This window comes from Poecile atricapillus, chromosome 3 (genome assembly GCF_030490865.1).
Source record: "Poecile atricapillus isolate bPoeAtr1 chromosome 3, bPoeAtr1.hap1, whole genome shotgun sequence".
In the NCBI taxonomy this organism is placed as follows: domain Eukaryota; kingdom Metazoa; phylum Chordata; class Aves; order Passeriformes; family Paridae; genus Poecile; species Poecile atricapillus.
In genome coordinates this window covers 78,352,372-78,361,366 of record NC_081251.1, presented here as the reverse complement: position 1 = coordinate 78,361,366, position 8,995 = coordinate 78,352,372, and positions in this window count along the sequence as shown.

The window sequence follows — 8,995 nt, the reverse complement described above, 5'->3', positions numbered from 1 at the left end:
ATTAATAAATGTAAGAATAATTGGTGGACCTACATAACACAACGCTTAGTACACACATGCAAACCTGTGAGGCTATCCAGAGGACCACGAGGATGAGTGTAAGCCTTCGCCAAAAGACCACCAGAAGAAGACTGAAGACCCCCTAACAACAAGTGAAGCATGCACTGTGAACAAAAGTGATGTAAAATTAAAGAATCGGAAATAGGAGGAGGCTTACGAGAAACATTAATGAATATGTATAAGCATACAGTATATAAATTTTGTTTGAATTGTTTTGTTTTGTATGTGAGGCAGGGTGGGAAGCCCTCTCTGTACCCTGGCTGGTTTTGTTTATGCTTTAATTATTCTTAATTACAGCAAATTACATATATAAATTGTATTTTTTTGCTAAATTGTATTCTTTTACTAAATTGTATTCTTTTACACCAAATTACTGTTAAATTCACTAAATTGTATTAATTTTTAATTAAACTGCTGTAAACTCAATAGACCTAGTTGTCAAACTTCTAATTTCATTTCTAACTGGTAGGAGGATAAAGAAACAGTACTTTAAAGGGCTAGAAAGAATACTTCACTAGCAGACAGCTCAGTCACCAGTTCCACTGCTAAAAGACATGCCAATCTACACATTTAGGTGAAAATTACCTCCTAAAGACTAAAATCTTGATGTCAGAGGAATAATACAGGCATTCTGCTTTGTGTATTTGCTTCTAGTTGTATAGTGGTTAGTACAGTGTAGCCACAGCCCGCCTCAATTTTTTTAAAAATAAAGACTTCTGGCAATCTGCCTTATCACTGCTGGGCTGTGAGAATTACTGAATTTTCCTTTAGGCCATTCATTTTTGATTCAAAGCATCTCAGGTGTTGTGCTTGGGAGCCTTGCCTGGGCAGACAGTCTAAACTGGAGATCTGGGGGATTAGGATTTTCCTCACAAATTCAACACTGCTGCAGAAAGCTTGTGAGCTTTTGCTTGTCTGATTGAAAATTGTTTGGTTTTTGTTTTGTTGTTTTGCTTTTGGTGTTGTTTTTTTTTTTTTATGTAATGGCTGGGTTCACCTTGCTTGCACAGGTGGAAGTGTAGCAAGCTGGGCAGTAGGTCCACAGTCTGACCCTGCTCAGCTGCTGCTGCTTGTAGTCATGATATTGTTTAGCCCTTATTTCTGAACCTTTTTCCTTGCCCTAAATATAGGGTTTTAAAGCATTCACAGGAGCAAGCAGTACACAAAACAATTCATTTTGTCACATGGACACTGTTCCTATGTCCGCTCCTGAATCTCCACATGTTGAAAAGCAAGGATTTTGTGCTAATTTCATGAGGACATTTGCTGTCATCTACATTTACTGCTCAGATAAGCATGGGCACAGAAGGGTCCTATTCATCTTGGCACTGAGCTGGTAACATCTGCCTTCTGAAACAAATAAATGTATTTCTTTCTTGGGTTCAGTTGTGCCAATACTGCATGGTAGGGACAATTTGGAAGGCATCTTCTCCAGTTTGTATCACTCAGCTCCTTATCTGCCCTTCTGTGCTGTGAGAACAAGCAGTTCCATGAAAAACATAAGGATCTTGTGGCTGGGGAGAAGAACTGTTGGAGGTGTGATGTTCACCTGGAGCAGGCAGCCACAATTTTCTCCTGGGGAAAGGGACAAAGCTTTGCTTTGCCACTGTGTCTTACCAGTCATGATTTTTTTCTTTTTCTACCAACATAGGGGTTTTCACCACACAAATTCTGGAGGCATGGGAGGTGTGAATGGCCACTGTGCAGCATCCTGCTCCCCCAAGAAATTAATTTTGAGACTGGGCAGTTTCTGTTTTGAGTACAAGTGCTTCTTGAACAAAATAATACTGTCCTGAGCAGTCTGCTGTTGCACAGTGACATCCAGAGCTCTGCAGACGTGTTACTTCTGGAAGCAAGCAGCCACTTGGGCTTTTGGCTCAGGGAAGGGCTGTAGCTGGGGTAGATTTCCCTGGGCTACACAAGGCTCTGCAGACTTGTCAACCTGCAGAACTGAGCTCAACTCTCCTTGGGTTTGTTCTCTCCCTGGGGTAGGTTTGTTACAGCTACTTCCCTCTCAGCCCTGACTCACAGACAGCTGTAGGGCTGTGAGTGCAATGTATCCCTCAGGCAGCTTGACTGCAACATCCTAGCTGGAGCCATACATGACTCCCTACACTGTGTCACCACTGCAAAAGCCATGTAATACTGATTTCTCCAATGGGAAGAAGCAAACCAACCAAGATTGCTGCTGTCCTCTTCATGGGACCCCTGTAAACCCCTCCTGGCTCCTTCAGCCCTGGGGGGATGGGGATATGTGTGGTGGATATTCGTCAGGTGCTCCTAGGCTGTTACATACAGGTTAAGGAAGTTGGCAGCCCATGCATGGCCTGAGGCTCTGCAGCCCAAATATATTTATTCTGAGAGGTGTGAGGTGCTCCACTTCTTAGATGCCAGCTGTCATTAAACAAAGATAATTGGTTTCCTGTGTACTTGCCTTTTATGATTGATTGCTTTTGGTGTTTGAGTTGCTTGGGAGCTCTGACTGAAGAGAAACAGAATTCCTCCGGTACATATTCTCTCACAGCTAATAAAGTAGGGCTGTAGTCCCTTCCTTTAGCTTTAACCAAAAGAACATGTCACCAGTGTGAAGGAGGCTTGTTGAACTTGCCCAGGTCCCTGAAGACACATCCTGACAATTTAAACCTCACTTCCATAGGAAAGCTAGCCAAAGACAACAACTTTAAGGAAGGCTTTATTTCATTACAAATTACCTTCACAGGGTTTACACCACCCCACCTCAGGTTTCTGTTGGCTCTGTGGTTGTCAAAAATCCTATGACAGAGGCATGAAATATGAAATCTGTACTTGCAGAACAGCATAAAACACATGAGTGTTACCAGGTGCAGAGTGGTAAAGTGCTGCTAAGCACTTTTGTATTAAAATCGATTTTTTTTACTAATTTCTCTGAGGATGCTGCAGTTTCTTGAGCGTCTGGATGCAACAGAATCCAGCCACTGTGCTGTAGCTACAAGCCCACTGTCTGCCAGACATACAGCTGGATTTGCCAGGTATGAAGGAACGTCACTTCTGGCTCAAAGCATGTTCTGGTTAGCCAAATGGCCTGTTGTAGTATTAAATTAAACCAGATACCATGAAAGATCAAGAGCAGGACAATGACAAATGACATTTCCTACTATTCCCAGCTTCTGACTACTTTCAGCTCTCTGGACTTTCTTCAGTCCTTACTGCTGTGCCATCAGTTTCTGCCTGAGAGGATTAGAGATGAGAGGGTACCAGGGCCAGCTGACAGGGGGACTGCCCAAGGCCGGTTATTAAGCGGATCCAAAGTCTGTGGGCGCCAGCAAACTGAGTGGGCCTTGAGGTCTTGCCATGATCAGGTATCTGCACCTGGAGGGAACAAGGATCCGGGGATTGCTACTGGATAAATGAGCATCTGTCCTGTTACTAAGGAGGCCCACGCTATATATCTCCTCTGTATGTTCCACTGCAGATCTTCATTCCAGAGAGGGGAAAAGGATTATAGTATTGCTCCTGTTTCCATTTATAGAAGTGCTGTTTTCTGGTTTTATATGTATTTATCTGTGTGGCTGGCCATGTGCACACACATAGACGTGTTTGTACTGGGACTGTGTACTGGGAGTACACACACAGCTTGATGCTGCCTGGACCTGGTGAGACAAAGATGCAGACAGCTTCACTTCTGTTGGGCTACCAGGTTTATAAACTCCAACCAACACTTCTACTGCAGGCAGGAGGTAATTTCTGCTAAAGAACACAGTTAAAATGCAGTCTTTGTGTGGCAAGTAATTTTTTCACTAGCTGTACAGATCATGTTCCTGAGTATTTTCTGGAGCAGCTGGATCTCTGCTGCTGTAATGCTTTGATTATGATTAAAGCACTTCTATGCAGGCCATCCCTTCTAGGCAGGCTGTGTGAATCCATCCCTGGATTTCACCTGTTAGCCAAAGGATGTCAGTGCTATCATAATTAGTTTACCAGTCAGCCTCTGCAGTAGCATTTAAGGAAGGAAGGAGAAAGAGAAACTAGGTCTATAAAAACAAGCTAAGAGCTCAATACTTAAGATTATACTGATGGGTGTGACTGACTGTGTAAAGTTTGTGTGGCGAAAATAATTTCTAAAATGTTCTTCCCTGAGCAGCAGCAACAAACTAGTTTGTGGGTTTTTATCATATATGAAGCAGGATAAACAATCTACACACTGTAAAGCAATCTCTCACACATTATTTTTGAGAATAATCAACAGCTATGATAAATCTATGGGGAAAAAAAAAAACACAGGCTGTCTTTATTCTTTTACATGCCTAGCAGCTGCTGTCACATGAGTTAACAAGGCACTTCTGTGAACACGTGACAAAGAAGTTTGCAGGAATAACTAAATAGGGTAGCTAAGTCTAAAAAATAGCTTTAAGATTCCAAATTAAGTACAGAGACAAGAGCTTCAAAAAACCTTTTCCCCTACTTTAAGCAGCTCTTCCAAGGGATACAGTAAGGCCCATAATGTCCCTAAGAATCAAGAAGCTTCAGAATCCAGTGCCCTCTCTTGCCACTATTAATACCTTGTAATAGCCTGCACTTTTAAAATCCTCTTTAGAGAATAATTTTTAAACAAACAACACTCAGGAATCAGTATAAGTTCATAAAAGTTTTAATGTTTGTTTTTGAAATAACACTATTTAATCAAGAGAAGGGAATCCATACATACAAAGTCTTCTTGGATGCTGGCAAAAGAGCTTAAATTTGAGATATACCCATGACCAGCAGATTTAACCAGTAAGAATATAGAGAGCGCCTCATGGATTAATCACATTAATAGCAACGAAAAGAATGTGCCCTCATACCAAAGATAGGAGCAAAAGATACCGTTCCAGTCATGCAAATTTGTACTCACCTTCTCAGAACAGGTTTCCAGAAGTCTGGCATTTTCTTAGCTCCTGTGGAAAGTAAACAGGAGAGGCAAAGACAAAGACTTGTTACAGTAAACTACATTAATCCTAAAACCCTACTTGCTGGAGCATCTGGTGGGTTTGACTGTTACAATCCCAAATGTTACACCCTTTTAATTGTTTCCCTCCCCTCTGCATGAAAACCTTTCAATAGCTGAACAGCTAGTCTGGAAGATATTTGTCAGGCTGTTAGACTGGAATGTTAACGGACAATGACTCAAACAATCGGCCACTTGCAAAAGCAGCCTTGCTGAAAATGTGCACCAGCCCAGGTGCAAAGGGGGCTACAGCTGGAGTTTGAGCCAGGTAAGAGAGAAGGCTGATAAAAAGACCCTTTGGAACTGGGGCAGCTGGGGAGGCATGGGGCATTCACACATAGGCCTGAAGGTATTTGTCCCTCCCATAGGGCATACCTGGCTAAACTATACTGTCACCGAGAGGCAGCTGTCATGTCTTAGAAGGTGTCATAAACCACAAAGACCCCCAAAGTGCCCTCAAACTACTCAAGTTTCTGAGGCCTTTCACCTATCCTCTTTTTTCTTTTCCTTTTACATTTTCTTACATTTTTATTAATTTTATTAATTTATTTTTATTAAGTTATTTTTCTGCTTCTGTATTGTTATATTTCTACAGATAATAATCAAACCAGCTACATACCTTCTATCCTTTGCAACCAAATTGTTCTGAAATAAACCTGGCATATATATATATAAACACTGGTCATTTAGTGTCATTTCACTCTAATCCACCCCAAGGGATGTATTATTAACAAGAACCTCAGTTACTTCAGGGATGGGTTGTAACACAAGTGTAATGCAAAATGAATCAACACACTGTGAATGCAGCCAGTTCACCAGGAGAAGGGATTTTTAAGTAGGATAACTAAAAGCCATATATTTGACATGAATTTGATATTTGAATTTGATGCTTTAGTCCAGGATGCTAACCATGTAAAGCATAAGGTTTCATCTCACAAACCTGAAATAAACCTTCAACCTGTGAGCCTTTCTTGCGTTCTGAAGCACAAATTCAGCTCTTGGAGAAGTAATTACACATAATTTACTATCTTGGATGATCTCTCTTCTGTAGACATTGTAGCAGCTTGAGGCAGGTTGTCCATGCTTCTATCTTGTATAAAATGCCAGACAGATCAAATGTGAATGATGAAGGACTACAGCAATGCAAATATGCGATTTTTTTTTCACCCAGCCAAACTGAATCCATTGCATGACTTCATTGCACTGAATACATAAAATAGAAAGAAGTGTGAATTACTTTTGTAACCCTAGCTTGGACATGACAGAGATAACACTGATTTTGAACTGATTTTTGATTCTCTCACCTTGATAAAGCAATATAACATGTGAGACTAACTAGTAGAAGACATGAAATTTAAACACAACCGGGAAAACACCATATTAAATGGGTTTAATTGCATAAAGCCTTCAGTTCTTAAGAGAAAATGCAGTGACTGATATTCCTTAGCTAATGGACTTTTTATTTTTTCCCCATTAATCAAGCATGTCTAAATACCCATCTTGCAAGTGCCTAGCTACATGACTCCTCTCATCTAATTATTGGCATTTACGTTTAATTCCTGGTTTTTTCGTCTGTGAAAGGATATGAATAGAGCTTAATATGAGATCTGATATGAAGACTATCCCTATTCATTTCTTTGCCAGAGAGCTATTACAGGGCTTATACATCCATCGCAGCTACCCTGGCTCCTAAAGTGTTATTTTGTTTCTACAGTCATCTAAAGTTTGTAAGCAAATTAAACAGGGTGGTAACACAAATGGCTTGTAGTATTTCAGTGTTGCTTAGGTTCTGGCTGAAACTCCCACACACAAGCAGCTTCTTGAAGAAAAATTGTATTTGATTAAGAATTAAGAAAACATTACCTTGTGTGCTTTACTGACTGTAAAATTAAGCTTCTTCAGTCAGGCTGCTGGGAAAGGCAATAGTTTTCTTTGAAGCAGCTCTGATGCAGGTTTTATTTCCTGCAGGTGTTCAACTATTCTCCACCACCTGCCCAATCAACTCTAATGGCTCTGCTCTCTGCATCCCCAGTTGATGGACAGCTTCACGGGAATTTTAACAGCAGCTTGACTCATTTTGTCAGTGCCTAGAACTGCTAACATACAGTAATCAACCTTCTCATCACAAGCAAAAGGACAGCCCAAGAAGAGGTGGAGGTGGTATGAGGAAACAAATGCCAGAAACTAATTCAAACTGTGGAGCCTTGGATATCTGCTCTAAGGCAGAATGTAACAGTCTGCAGCTGCATTATTCTGCTCAAGTTGGTTACGAACATGAATACATCCATATTGTCTGGAAACAGCTGACAGAAAGAATAGTCTAGCAACCATAAATTGCATCTCTCTCTTCATGCCAGACAGAAGCAGAGGAGTCAAGTAAAATGAATTTTATGTCTGCTTTAAACTCCCACACTGCTGGCATGTAGGCTGTTTGCACATAACCGTGCAGCGGGCACAAAAGGACTGAATTCTCTCTCACAGAATGATTTTGCTCCCTTTAACCCTTTTTGTAATGTTCTGAGAGAACAGTAAGACAACAGAATATTACATCAGGTGCCACATGAAAACCTGTCTTTGGTGATTCTCTTGCCCTCTGCACTAAAGAAATACAGTTTTGTCATGCTTTGGGATGCACTTGTTCGGTGGATGGTTGTGGAGTTTTTTTAAAAAAACTTCTGCTATCATCACTTACTTTCATAGGTATTTCTAAAAACTGTTTGGGATTTACCAGGATAAAAACATAATTGACCTTCCTTTGCCCACATTTCCTACTGTTTCCGTGAGAAAATTTAAGTTCTTTGTGAAGCTTCTCTTAGATAAGAATTAGGCATTTATTTTCACCCTTGGCAAAAATTAAGCAATCATAAAACCACAAAAATTGGAAAAGACTTCTAAGATAATTGAGTCCAATCATGAACCCAGCACCATTGTGTTCACCATTGACCCATGTCCTCGAGTGCCAATCCACATGTCTTTTGAATACGTCTAGGGATGATGATTCTGGAAAATCTGTGCTAAACAGCAGAGATCTTATATCTTAATCTACTACTTATACTTTTTACCACTAGGGCACAAATGCATTTGGAAAAAATTTACTAACAGAATGATGGTTGCTACATTTCTTCCCTGATCACATGCTGTTTAAAATTCTAAAACAAACAAAAAATCCCCCCAAAAGCCTATATACTGCTTAGTTAAAACTTAGTCAAGGACAAAATTCCAGAAAGCTAGAAGCAAGGTTTACCTACCCAGCAGACTACCCCAGGAAAAATGACTGTATTTTGCCTAAAACATTTGAAAGTTTCTTCTCGTTTCCAAATGTACATTCAAAGACACTGGAAGAACTAAGAAAAACCCACCTGGCCTTAAAACAGATTAATAGGATGACCGCAGCTTTTCTATGTCTCTTCTCCCACTGCTTCTTAATCAAGCTTGGTTTTGCAACTTCATCCAGGAGAAAGGATATGTCAGCCTCCATCATGACAAACTAAAGGTTACAGCTAAAGGTTACAGCATAAATGAAGACTTAAGAGTTAATCCATTGTTCTTTGAATTTACTAGGTATTTGTGCCTGGTTTGAAGTAGTGTAAATATAGAAATATTCAAACTATATTTGTTTCCTTCCTGTCAAAAGCTTTCTGAAAACCAAGAAAAAGGTAACTTCTTATGCTTATGCAGTTTTTAGAGAACTATGTCAGGAAGGAGAGGTAATGTATTGCACCATTCAAACAGACAAGTAAATCCCCATTAACTCACCCCTCCTCCTGAGGATCTGGAAGAGTCCAAGGCCAGCCTAGAAATTAGGTTTCCCAGTCAGTGCACTATGCTACAGCTCTGCCAGCACAGGGAACGAGTACAGTGGATAAATCATTTACTGCAAGCCTCTGGAAACCACAGGAAAAAAATAAAGGGAAAAAAAAGAAAAAAAAAGAAAAAATACATAAATAAAAATACATGCCATTTAATGAAATT